Genomic DNA, 12,962 nt, shown 5'->3' on the forward strand with positions numbered 1-12,962 from the left:
AACTTTAATTTGTTTTCTAGCCTCCGCTCGGATGGATTTAGGTGTTTTTTGTTTGTTTGTTAATCTCTCTGCCTCGCTTCCCTCCCTGATCCCTCCTTCTTTTTAATTGCACTCATTTATAGGCATAAAGCCACCACCTGTGCCCTGCAACCCATGCCCAGTTGGGCACACCACTTTGCTGAACTGCAAGGGTGCAACAGCAGGAATTTGCCCTGCATGCAATTGCCCCATGCCCAGGACTGCAAATCACCCCCCTGCTGCTGAAAACCAAAGCCATGCATGGCTTCCCCCTTTACCTGCTGCAAAATTTGGGCTGAACGCTGTGAATAAACCTCTTGGAAGGCAAGGCTGCCATAACAGGACCCCAAAGGGCTGGTTTGGGTTGTTTGAAAGAGATTGACCATCTGCTGAGTTATTGAGAGAAGGGAATGCGAGGAGCAGGAGGAAAGCTCTGCACTGGGGGGAGTTTGGTAACGTTGCTTGCTGGGTGGCTTTGGGATGGGGAAGGGCACCCCATAGTGTCTGTGGGCTATGGGGGGTGGAGGCAGCAGACACCTCGAGCAGCTCAGTGTGGAGTTTCTGGCTTGCTCTCAGGCAGGAGGGATGGGAGCGATGCGACTCGCCGCGTTTGCATCAGCAGAAAAGGATGAAAAATGAAGTGCTGGCCAAGTGGGGCAAAAAGCAGCGTGTTCTGCTGTTCTGCTGGCAGGAAAGGGAGAACCGGAGTTATCCACAGCTCTGCTCAGCAGCTGGGACGGAGCTGCGTGCAGGCAGCGGGACCCGGAGGAAGAGGAGCAGTGCAGGGAGGAAGGCTGGACTCCGGGCCAGCACAGCACCGTGGCAATGACTCACAGCAGAACGATAGGACCCCTCCAGCCCCATCTCTGGGGAATAGATGCAGGGAGATGGCACACAGGCAGCCCCAACCCTGCAGGTCCCAGCTCCCCAAAGGATTAATTTGCACAGAAATAGGTTGGCAGCAGAGCTGACATTAATAAGGGGCTGAGTTAGAGCCCTGCTGCAGAGCGGGATGCTAACAGCTCTGCATGGCAATGGAGGGGACTGTCGCTGGAAGCAAACTGTGCATGATGATTTTCACTGAGTTACGAGATGGGTGCGATGAGGTCAGACCCTCCGTGCCCCCAAAGCAGCCCAGGGGCACGGCTGGGTTCCAGGCTCTGGGAAGCATCCGTACCAATTGTTCCACCCCATGATGGAACAAACCCTCCGTTCTCCCGCAGGACTGTTGCTATGCTGCAGCATCACCTGGGAGATCAGAGCAGAGGTACCAAGCACACGGAGGGATGGAGGGAATGGGGCTGCAGGTGCCCGGGGTGCTGCACGGGAGGGACACTAAATGCAGAAGCAGGCAGTGAGCACCGGTAGCTGCGGCTTTACGGTTTCCCATCAGCAGTCCCCTCCACCCCTCTCTCCTTGTTTTTAATTACCTCGAAAATAACCTCCATTCAATTTACAGCCCATTTGGAGCTACGAGCAAGGGCCCATCAATATTTAATGTGTTTAGAAGTGGCACCAACTGTCCAGAGCTGTTTTTGCTGTTTTTTTTTTTTCTTTTTTTTTTTTTTCCCCTTCACTTTCCCACTTTTTCTTTTAGCATATTTCTACCCTAAGCCTTGACTTCTTTCCCCTCCCTCCCCCCGTACCCCCCCACAGTAAAGGACCTGGATGAAGGCTCAGCTCCAAATTTTCTCAGGAGCGACAGCCTGAGGTTGGAGCTCAGGGCAGCTCCTCTAATGAAGGCAATTAATAGGAACATCTCCTCCTGAGCATCCTAAGAGCCCTCCTGCTCTCTGACACCTCTCCCCTGGGCTGCTCTCTGCTCCCAAGCACTGAGCCAGTGCCGCTGGGTTAAATGAGGTTTCGCAAGCAGAAGGGGATTGCACACTGGGCTTTCTGCCTTTTAATTGGGGCTGAGCACAGGAGCTCGTAGTTAGCAGGGAACTCAGCCTGAAATCTGACCCTGCCCTACTTAGAAAGTTCAGACAAAAGTTAATAGCTATTGCAGCTCGGGAGGACAGGCAGGAATTGCAGGCAATGCTGCACTTCCAGCTGCAGGGATCCCAGCTGCAGGGCAATGGAATTGCATGCAGCCCTTGGTTGCATGCAGCCCCGCAGAATTGGCATTTTGCTTTTGCTCACCCAGCGCTGACAGCAAACTTCCCTCTCCAAAAAGAAACTTCTTCCCCCTTAAGAGTGCTTGACAACCGCTCTGAGTTGTGGGTGTTGCGCAAACAAGCACATCTACACCCAGATCTTCGTCAGAGCATACTTTGGCTGTGTGTATTAATTACTACAACGCCATTTATTGTAGCATAATAGATATATTTACTGTACGAGGAGTGACAGCATTTATTAATTATGCACGAGCGGGCTTCGAAAATGGATTTGTTTGCTTTGATGTTTTATGCGGCAGGCTTTTTTTTTTCCTGCTTGTTAAACTTAATCAAAAGCAATCAAAATACGCTCCCGTAAATTATAACAAATTAATTTCAAACAAAAGGAGAGAAAAAAAAAATTAGGTAAAGTAAATGGGAATAAAAGGAGCGAGATAGGAGCTGGGCTGGCTTACATATCACGTTGGGTTTCTCTGCCCTTCAGGACGGATGAAGAATGGGGCAGAGAAGCAGCAGTGAGTGGTGCAGCTCTCCCTAAAACCCCGTTAGGAGCATTTTTACCCATCCCAGTGCCATTGCACGGCCCCTTGCCACCCCCAACGCACACAGGGCTCTGTTGACACAGCGCTATTGACTTTTGGAGGGGGGAAATTATGTACGGTGCTTTAATTCGCTGTTAAATTAAATTATGAATGTTTGGAACGTGGTAATTCCTTTTGTTCTAGGAACAGATTGTTTTATATATCTGCCTATATTACCAAGTTATTAATTTAATGATTTCATAATAGCAGTTCATTCCTTTGGGTAATATAAAGAGAAAAGTGTGCTCAGCGCACAGCTTAGTGCCACACATCCCTACAAAGGATTGCAGGGCTTGGGAAGGAGACTTTGCTTTTGGCACTGCTCAGGACGTTGCAGAGCAGGATAAGGCACGGCCAGGTTCCCCTGGGATGCATTTAGAAGGGAAGAAGAGATGCTCTAGGTTTCCTCCTTGCACAGAAGCTGGACTTTGCACAACACCTTGCACAGCTCACAGCTCCCCAGTAGTTGGCTGTACAAATGGTTATTTCTGCATGATGACAACAAGGCCCTGGTGCAGGTAAGACAGAAAACACGCTTTGCCCTATGGCTCCCATCCATCCCAGCTGCTAAAAAGCCTGAAAACCAAACGTCAGAGCTGGCGCTGAGTGCGTCACGGCATCTTCACTGCATCTCCGAGTTCAGTGCCAAACCCAACAGCATTGCCTCTGAAAGACAAGCTCCTGGAGCCAACCACTTCTCTTCTGTACGTATTTATATACATCATTCCATCCTCCCCGGCCCCGCTCAGGGAGAATCTGGGAACGTTTGTCCTCCTTCGTGCACAGGAAAGCAACAGCAGTGCCCAGCCATCGCTTCGTGCTGTTTGGCACATCCTTATACTCCATCAACCTGTGGTTTCTCAGCCCCACGGGACCTTCCCTGCACCCCAAATTGCTCCCAGCTGCAGCCTCAGAGCCCTCACAGCTTCACTTAGCACAGCACACAGTGCAAGTAGCAAAGAAGCAAATAAATCAATGACCTGGAGACGGAGAGCAGAGAATTGCTGAGCCTTGAACAATCCCTGCCCAGCCCTGCGAAAACACCCAAATAATTTCCATTCTAATCTGTTTGACTTCCAAGGAGGTAATGGCTCCTTTGGTGCTTCCCTGTCCTTTTGCTGAACGATTTATGGCATCTGCTGCCCCAGCTCCTGGAAAGCCATGTGCTGCATCGTTGCACTTCTGCATTATGGTGTTATCATACCATGGCACTCGTACATGACTGCATTCCTATGCCAGCCCAGGTGACCAGGTCTGCTCGTTACGGCTTGCTAATGAAGCTGAGGGCAGGGATTTAAGCACTGGTGACACACCCCAGCTGGAACGGGGCTTTGCCCTGGGTTCTCTGCAAACAAAAGCAAATTGGGGATCCCTTGGCTGGCTTCTTTCCAAGTCACTTGGTTGGCTTGGGCTTGTTTCTTCTCCCTCTACGTCTTCCTTCCAATCTTGAATGGAAAACAAATGTTGCAAGCAAGGGAAAAATCCAACTTTCAGTTCCCCGTGGGCTCTGACATCTTGTATGTGTTACAAGCAAGTTTGCTGGCACAGAAGGCAACATCTGTGAACAAATCAGCCCCAGGGGTCCCAAAAAGATGTCAGCATGCAAGGGAACACCACTGGTGCTGCAGCACGTCTGTGAGCACCTTGCAACAAACACATTCAGCTCTTACAGGCAAATTCATGCATGACGCAGCACTGTGCCCCGGAGCTCTGCGTGCATTGCATCTCTCTGTCCTGGTGGTTGTACAGATTGCTGCAGGGCAGGAGCAGGTTGGCAGGCCTATGGGGTGTTTGGGGTTGGAGTGATGTGAGCAAAGCCACGTAGTGAGTGCGAGGGAGGGATTTTTATGCACTCTGCAGTGCAGAGCTTTCAGGAGGGGCAATTGTAGTGGCACTAAATATCCTGCTCCAGCTGCTTTATGCATCACCCACCTCCTTATATCACCCTTGCATGGGAAGCAGGGTGGGTGCTGGGTGGTTCTGCCCCCAGCAATGGTACCTGGTGTAGATTCCAAGCCATTAAAACACACGATGCATCTCTTTGCTGACCCTGTGTTAACCAGCCTGGCTGCAAGAAGCACGCGCCTTATTTTTCCAGTGGGAAGCAGCAGCCAGACGCGATCAAACTCCCGGCTCTTGTTATGTCTTTCTTCACTAGATTAAAGATACTTCAGCAGCTGTATTTGCTCCCAGGAAGGTACTTACACGTGGCAATCAAGTCACCTCCGCTGTCCTTCCGATAAAACCCGCAGCTGAGCTCTCTGCCCCCCCTGCACAGGGCTTCTTCCAGCACTCACAACCTGTGTGCATCCTCCAGGGTCCCACGTGGATCCCTCCGGCTGCCCCCTCCTTGGACACCCACATGATGGCCTTTAACGATATTAAAAGGAACACTGAAGTGGAAGCAGAGCACCGTCCAGCAGTGATGTTGAGCTGAGCTGACGCTGCTTGCCCTGACAGGTTGAGTTTTTCAGTGCTGCCTTCTTGTAAGCTCTGTCTCAGATCGTCTCTCCTGGCTCTGTGACACTTCTCTCACCTCCAAGTGTGATGTGCGAGAGATGGGTGAAGTTTTTCTCCCTGGGAGGCAGGAAACAGCATTCTCCTGGTGGGGTTTGCCGACAGGACACCCTGCACACATCCCATTCACATTGGCACCAACATCAGCACAATGCATTGCAAGCCACAGAATCACTCAGGTTGGAAATGACCGCTAGGATCACCCAGTCCAACCACCAGCCCATCATCATCACCTTACCCATAGAAACACTAAGATGAGAATAAGCCTCCAACCAGTCATCAATCCAGCCAAGCCAACCCGTCATGGCTGTGCCCACTAACCCAAAAGCACATCAGCAGCTCTGCCTGCTTAGAGACTGAGCTTTGGGTGCCAGCTAATGGAGAAGCACCACATCATGGTCTAAACGGCAACAACTTGTTATTAATCGCCCTCTAGGCTCAGTCGTGTTGACTGCCATACAAATGTGAAGAAAGAAAACACCCGAAATCAAAGCTCTCATGCTCTAATTTGCCTTCCTGCAGCTCACGCCATTCGAAACGCCGCAGATGCAGGGCTGGCTAAACGAGGCAGTTCAAACATTAGAATATTTGCAAAGTGGTGCTCTTGAGCAACAGACATTTGAAATAATCTGTTTGGGCACCGGGTGAATTTGCTCCCACCAAAGGGCCGTCACCGGTGTCAGAGGCACTTAGTGTCAGATGGGGAGTGCCTACTTCTCGTTAGCTCCCCGACGCCCAACAGTAAACACATTTCCCTGTTTTGCAGTCTGAGAAAGAGGGAAAAAACCTTTCTGACAGCTTGGTTAACCTTTCCCCCATCCCTTTCTCACTTGTAAGCGCGGAAGTTCTCAGCTAAGGGCAGCTGTGAAGAGCAGAGGGAGAAAGGAGGCGGGGGGAAATGTGTCAGATATCTATTTTACTTTTTTTTGGCACTGTCTAAAAATATGGAGTGTCTCACACGTTCTGCCTTACCCCTTGTAATTAAAGGCTGCTGTAAAGGGGAACCCTAATTAGATGGGAACTGAAGGAGGGAGCGGAGCCACCCTTGCCTTGGTGCTGTTTTTAATGGATGTGACAAAAGAAAAAAGCCCATTTCTCTGAAATCATGAAGGCATTCTGTTGGTTTTGAGCCCAGAATTGTAGAAAGAAATGTCCCATGTGGGACATTGAGGAAAATACAGAAAAATGCTCATGAGACAGCAGTGAGTGAAGGGAACAGCCCTTCATTAACATCTCCCTGCTGGAAGATGGAACACCAGTGAGGGTTCCTGTGAGCATGGAGGCTTTGTGAAGAAATGTAGGGCTTGCCTACAGCAAAGGTGTAATGCAATGGAAAGTGCAGCAATGACATCAGAGCAGCAAGGTCCCAGGATGCAGCAAGTGAGGGCATGCTTAAATGGAACAACCATGGGGACAGAAATAAAGAAAAGAAGCTGCTTACCTTCACAAAGCCTCAGGTACACAGGAATCTTCTGGGAAACAGCCTCATCTCCAATGCCAGCCCTTAAAAGGGCTGGGAAGGGGTGGATCCTGGCTCCAGCCCTTTGGGTCACTCAGTGCATTGCATTGCATGCAGCTGAGCTCCCCTGGGTTGGCCCTGCCTTCCCACCAGGTGCTCCATCACTGCTTCAAGCCGTGACTTAGTATTTCTGCTACAAATGTCTTGGGAAGCAGTGAGGATACAGTGCTGGAGGGGGAAATTTGGGGAGTGGTGTGTTGGATTGTGTTGGTGGATGTTGCATTTTGCTGCAGCTTGAAGCTCTTTTTGGGAATCGTGGAATATCCCATGTTGGAAGGGAACCATGAGGGTCATTGAGTCCAACTCTTGGCTCCTGGGGTCAGTAAAACCATGGACCCTCCAGAGGCAGCCCTGTTGCAAGCACCCCCCTCCATGAGTGCTGATGGAGCACCTCCTCCTACCAGCACAAAGGAAAAGACCCAAACCAAAGCGGAGCTCCATCAGCTAAGTGCAACATTAAAGCAAATTGCTTAGACTTGTGTAATTATTTGCAAAACTAAGCTGTTCTCCAAGGCTGTGGATTTCTGTTGTTGTTTTATTCCTTAAACACTAAGCCTTAATGACTGCCCTCGCTGGAAGATGGCTCCATGTCACAGCAGCACCAATTCACTCTTGGATTAACCACGTTGAAAGGCTCCGTGCTCAGCAGCTCCCACTGAAGGCAGTGGGGACAGGATGTGCTGGCATGGCTCTGGATGGAGCAAAACCTGTTCCAAACCCATCCAGGTGATGCCATCGCACAGCCCTGCAGTGCAAACTTCGCCCATTTCTTCCCATCGTCACTGACTTGTATGGTTCCTCTTTAACAGCTCTCAGTCGTGGGAGCTGTAAAACCCCCATCATCTGAGAAATGCAAGGCTTAAAACAAGGCTGCAAATCTGGGCTCAGATTTTTCAATTACGTTTTACTTTTTTTTTTTTTTTTTTTTTTTTTTAAGGCGAATTAATTGATATTTACTTAGTGTGTCAAAATAGCTCCGGCGCGTTGGAGTGCCGCTCACCAAGCATTTGGAACAGGGCGCTGGGGAGCGGAGGCATGAGTCAGTGGTAAATGAATTAAAAGCAGCAGCTCCTGATCAAGGCCAATTACATTCTGTTCTAAGGAGCGGGAGGGAGGCACATGGGCTGCGGAGGAGCAGCTCCCAGGAAACTTGCCCTGCGCTCTTTGGTGGGATTTGCTGTATTTCCCGTAGCTAGAACAAGATTGCACGGCCAAAGCTGTGCCTAGCTGATGGGTTAGGTCCTATCTGCAACTCTGCTGCAAGCCTGTGATGGTTTTGCATGGGAGATGCCAGGAGCTTGCTTTGAGGAGAGGGAGGATGCAATGCTCAACATGAGCTGGGTGGTGGACTGTACCTCCAGTGGATCCCATAGGCATGGATGCTCTTCTCTTTTAGAGAGAAGAGACTTCTCTCTTAGAGGCTTGTTGACAGCTCAGATGCTTGCTGAGTGAATCCTCTTAGCAACCCGAATTACACCTATCATCTATATATGTTAAAATACAGAGCTGGGGAAACGGATGGGTGAGGTCCTTTGGGGTCTGGTAGGGATGGGGCTGTTTAATACTGGTGCTGACCAGCTCCCACTGCCTGGCAGTATATGAAAGCCATATTTCTGGAGTTACCGGGGCTAGCACTCCCTCAATTAAGGACCTTTCCTTGTGCCCTGCTGCCCTCCCTCCTCCTGCTCAGCTCCCGTTTATCCCCTCTCATTTGTCATCTTTATTAGTTCGTAATCTCCCATCGGTGCGGCGCAGTTAAGAGCGGGATTAGGGGGAAGTTTAATTGGATGGCACCCTGCGGCCCTCCCGGCATCAGATTCAATAAAACTTTATGAAAAGATAAAAATCGCATTGGGTTTTATAGCTCTGGATGGAACAAAGGGACCAGAGAGGAGAACAAGGTAACTGTTTCCCCCCCCTTATTTTCTTATTCTCTCCAACCCCACGCGAACCGTTCCAGCATGATTAAACAAAGAAGGAAGGGTTTGGAGCAGTGTTGTCCCATTGGCAGAGCATGAGCCCTGACAGAGAGATAAATGGGGCTTCAGCACGTGGGGAAAGAGAGTTTATTTGATGTTGGGAGTGTGCTGGGGGAGCTCAGGGCTGGGGGAGCAGAGCCATGGGCAGTGCTCACCATGCAGCCACCCTCGTTACTGCAGCTTGCTGCTCAGGGTCTCACTGATGATCTTTGGAGGTTACAAATTATTTCCCAGCCTAAACATCTCCGTGGGGAGGAGCAGTTTGGCTGCTCTGGGGGCACTGGGAGCCTCCAGACCCACTCCATCCCGATCTGCATGCCCATCCTGGCAGTGCCCATCCCATGCTGAACACCTCTCCCTGTTAAAGTGAGGAGACCCTGCTGTCTTTAACCACCACCTTTTCAGCCTGGAGATAAGAGAAATGATTGAGGGCTTTCAGAGGAACCCCAGGGCACAGCGAGGGGATGAATGGGAGCTGATTGAGGCAGCTTCGCTTGCAGCTCCCATCCTATCCTCCACCTACAAACCCCAAACCATCCCTTGCTGGGCACTCTCCATGCAACCATCCCAAAACCACAGCCTGGGGGCACATCCCCTGCTCCGGAGCAGCGTGCAGGAGCAAGCAGGGGAGGGAAGGTGGCACAGAGTGCTGCGCCATCAGGAAAATCACTACAAAATGCCACTTAGAGTTATGGGAAAATGTGCCCTTTTCTCGTTGGCTTTTCTTCGTTTCCTCATGATGGAAGGAAAAAAAAAAAAAAAGAAAAACAAGCTAATCTTCATTATAGCACTCCATTAGGGTTGTAATTGTTTCCATTCCTTTTCAAAATAATCCTGGTGGTTGTTTTTAGGTTTTTTTTTTCCCTTCTCTCCGCAACACCCCGCTCTGCTGTACTTCTTCTTTTTTGGATTCTCAGCCCAACTTTTTTCCTTCTGAAGTAACATATGGGGCGGGGGGAAAGTGGGGGAAAGTGTTAAGAAAGGAGGTGGAACAAAAGAGCCCAAAAATAGAGAAATGGGAGGGGGTGTGTGGGGGGGGGGGACATAAATGGCACGGGTGGGATTGGAAGAGAACGCAGTGCTGCGGTGCAGGTGTGCAGGGGGGAATCGTCCTCCGGGAGTGGGAGGGATGGCAAAGAGGGGCAGGTCTCCAGAGCTGCACCCCAAACACCCCATGAACCCCCAGGGCTGAGCAGCTCGGGGTTCTGCGCCCACCCTGCAAACCCCCTGTGCTACAAAACCTCCACTGTGCTGGCAGTGCTGGAAAATGCACAGAGCGCCGCGCTGGAGGCAATTATGGGCAGGGAGAAAAATCCTCTCCCTGAATCAAAGAGGACATCTATTCAGTGCCACCTCCTCTGGGGACAGCGCGGGGAAGAAAGGGGCATTGTCAAATCCTTTCAGGCCCCAAATTCCAATTTGGTACGGTGCATTTGACACAACCGAAGCGGGCGGCGGTGGCAGCCCCAATTCCCGTGGCTGTGAAGGGAGATAAATCTTTAATGGAGCTGAGCTTTCAAAATGAGTATTTAAATCTTCGCTGCAGGTAGGAAGGGATGGTGTCACTTCCCAACCCGGCGCTGTGCTTCCAGCCGTGCCGAGGTTTGTTTTGGGGGAAAAATTGCTCCACGTGATCAGGGCTGGCTTGCATCTCTCCCCTGCCCTATTTGTTTGCAGCAAAAATCAGATTTTCAAGGAGGTCTCTGGTTGTTAGGGGCTCTCCTGGCCCTCTCTTGCTGCAGGGGAAGGTGTTTGCAGCCCACGCTGCATGCAGCAGGCTTTGCATCACAGCCCTGTGCTCCATCCAGGTGAATGGGACGGATTTGGGCTGATTGCAGGAGCTTTTGAGCAAGGAGAGGTGGGGTTGTGGGATGCCAAGAGATGCCACGTCCCTGAGCTTTGTGCAGAACTGTCCTCTTCTCTGTGGCCGAGTGATGGGCTATTTCCAGGAGGAATGACATTTTTCCACATTAAGTGACCCCCGTGTGCAGGCTGAGCACTGGTTCAAAGGGAAAACCCCCGTTTTCCTCTCCTTAATCTGCACAGCAGCCAAGTGGAAGCACTGTCAGACTGCATCAGCCCAGCAGCCTGTCCAAGCCGTGCTCTGCGCCTCCGAAAGTCACCGGTTCCAAAGAAAGATGTGGGAAATCAGAGCGAGCAGAGGATGCTTGAAAGCACTGAGTTACTGCCCTGCTTTGCAACCTGCTCCCAATGAGATGCTAAAGCCAAACCGGCGGAAAGGAGGTGGAAATCACAGTCTTGCGTATGAAAGTGACCGAACATCATCAAGAGCTGAATTAATTGCTGGCACATCGCTAATGAAGCGTTATGAGTCAGCAGCGCAGCGGTTTGATGTCGGGCAGACGGGTGGGAAGCTGTTTGAAATGCCTTCCGTGGGCTGGCTTTGAAGCCACGTTAATTGCTGTTATCCCACATTTGCAATGCATCCCCCAAAGGCTCCGGGTGCTGCTGCACTGCAGTGCCCCATGGGCTTTGAGCTGCACTTGAAGACCTCTGAGAACTTCGGGACGTTGTGTTGGGGTTAGAGCATTATTGCCACTTTACGCCATGCGCATTACAAGCTGCAACAAAAGCATGGACTTGCATGGCTCTGTGTGCACTGTGAGCCATGCAATGCTCATGGACCTCCAGGAGTTTGGGGCATGCCCCATATTGCTCCATGTCCTCAGAACATTGCTGCCAATTTATACCACGTGCATTATAACCTCTGCACCAAGTCATGGACCTGCACAGCTCAGTGTGCACTGCAGCTCATTCTGAGCCATGCGATGCTCACGGACCTCCATGAGTTTGGGAGGTCGCGCTGGGGTTTGGGGATGCTTCCAATATATACCTTATGCATTATAAACTCTGCAACAAGAGTGTGGATTTGCACGATCCTGTGTGCACTGAGGCTCATGCTAAAGGCTGTGCCCTCCCTAAAGATGCCCAGCAAAGCCCTCCCTAGCGGGGACGTTGCATGCAAGCGCTGCCCTTTTAGCTGCGCCTCACCCCCTGCCATAATAGCTCGGGAGAGGAGCGTGGCAGTGGAAAATAAAACATTAAGAAGAAGAAAAAAAAAAACCAACACACACAACTGAGAGGCGGGGAGTGGGGGCTCTTTTCATCTGTATAATAGCCTGTTTCTGACAAGGAGCTTCTGTTCTCCTCCGGTGGAAAGCTTTTAAGAGCCCCGAGAAGGACAGGCAATTACAGGAAGGTTCGTGCACCTGATGGGTGTTGTTAGGAATCACTCAGCGGCCCCGCAGTTCTGGAGCTGATTGCCAGAGCGGAGCTTTCAGAGAGTGGGGCTGGGGTGCATGGGGTTGGATCCCCTCCACCAGAACAGCGCTGGTGTGGGACCGCCGCTAATGGAGCATCGTCTGCTGGAGCGCTGTGCAATTAACGGGTGACATTAAGGCTGTTGTTCATCAGGTGTGCTCGGAGGGGAAGTTAATGCTCATCAACAGCCATCGCTGAGAGCTCTAAAGGGCAAACCTGGGAGAGAGGGGAAGTGCGCTAATGAATTTGGGTTGTGCTCAAGGAGCAATCAGTGCTGAATCCTTCCTGGAGGTGGGGGCACCTCCGGTCACGGGTGGGAGCAGGAAAGGGTTTATGGGGTGAACCCTAACGGTCTCCTTTGGTCCCGGCCTTGCAGAGGTTTCCTGCAGCACCCAGGGAAGGCAGCAGGAATGCGGCACCATCTCAGTGTGGAGTGAACAGCAGGGCTAATAGAAATGAGGATGCTAGAGCCACTTGTTGCATTCCCATGCCGAAGTGGGAGCAGCTGTTTGCTCCCGTTTGGAGCAACCTGGGTGCAGTGCAGCTCTTCGCAGCAGCTCAGTCGTCTCCTCTACCCGGGGTGAAGCCCCCAAAAGCCATACACGAGTGCTTGAGTTCATGCTAATGAAATCCATGGGGCTGAACAGAGGGAGAGCTCCCCATGTCCCTGGCACAGTTATATTTGGCTCAACTTAATGTGCTTGAAAGCCACAGTAATACTGCAAAAAGCCTCCGCCATACGATAACTTAATTAAACTTTACTTAAGATAGTTAAATATTCATTATTTGGCTTCAATTACCGACTTCGCTGTGTCCCCCCCAACACTTTTGTTTTCACCGGGGCTAATTATTCTAATGGCTGCCCCTTGTTATGACCTGTTTCTGTTTAAAAAGGAAAAAGAGCAGCACGTTGCTGCTCGGTGCTGCCCAGGAGCCGAGTTGTGCTGTG

The sequence above is a fragment of the Meleagris gallopavo genome, chromosome 24, assembly GCF_905368555.1.
Source record: "Meleagris gallopavo chromosome 24, MGAL_WU_HG_1.1, whole genome shotgun sequence".
Classification (NCBI taxonomy): Eukaryota; Metazoa; Chordata; class Aves; order Galliformes; family Phasianidae; genus Meleagris; species Meleagris gallopavo.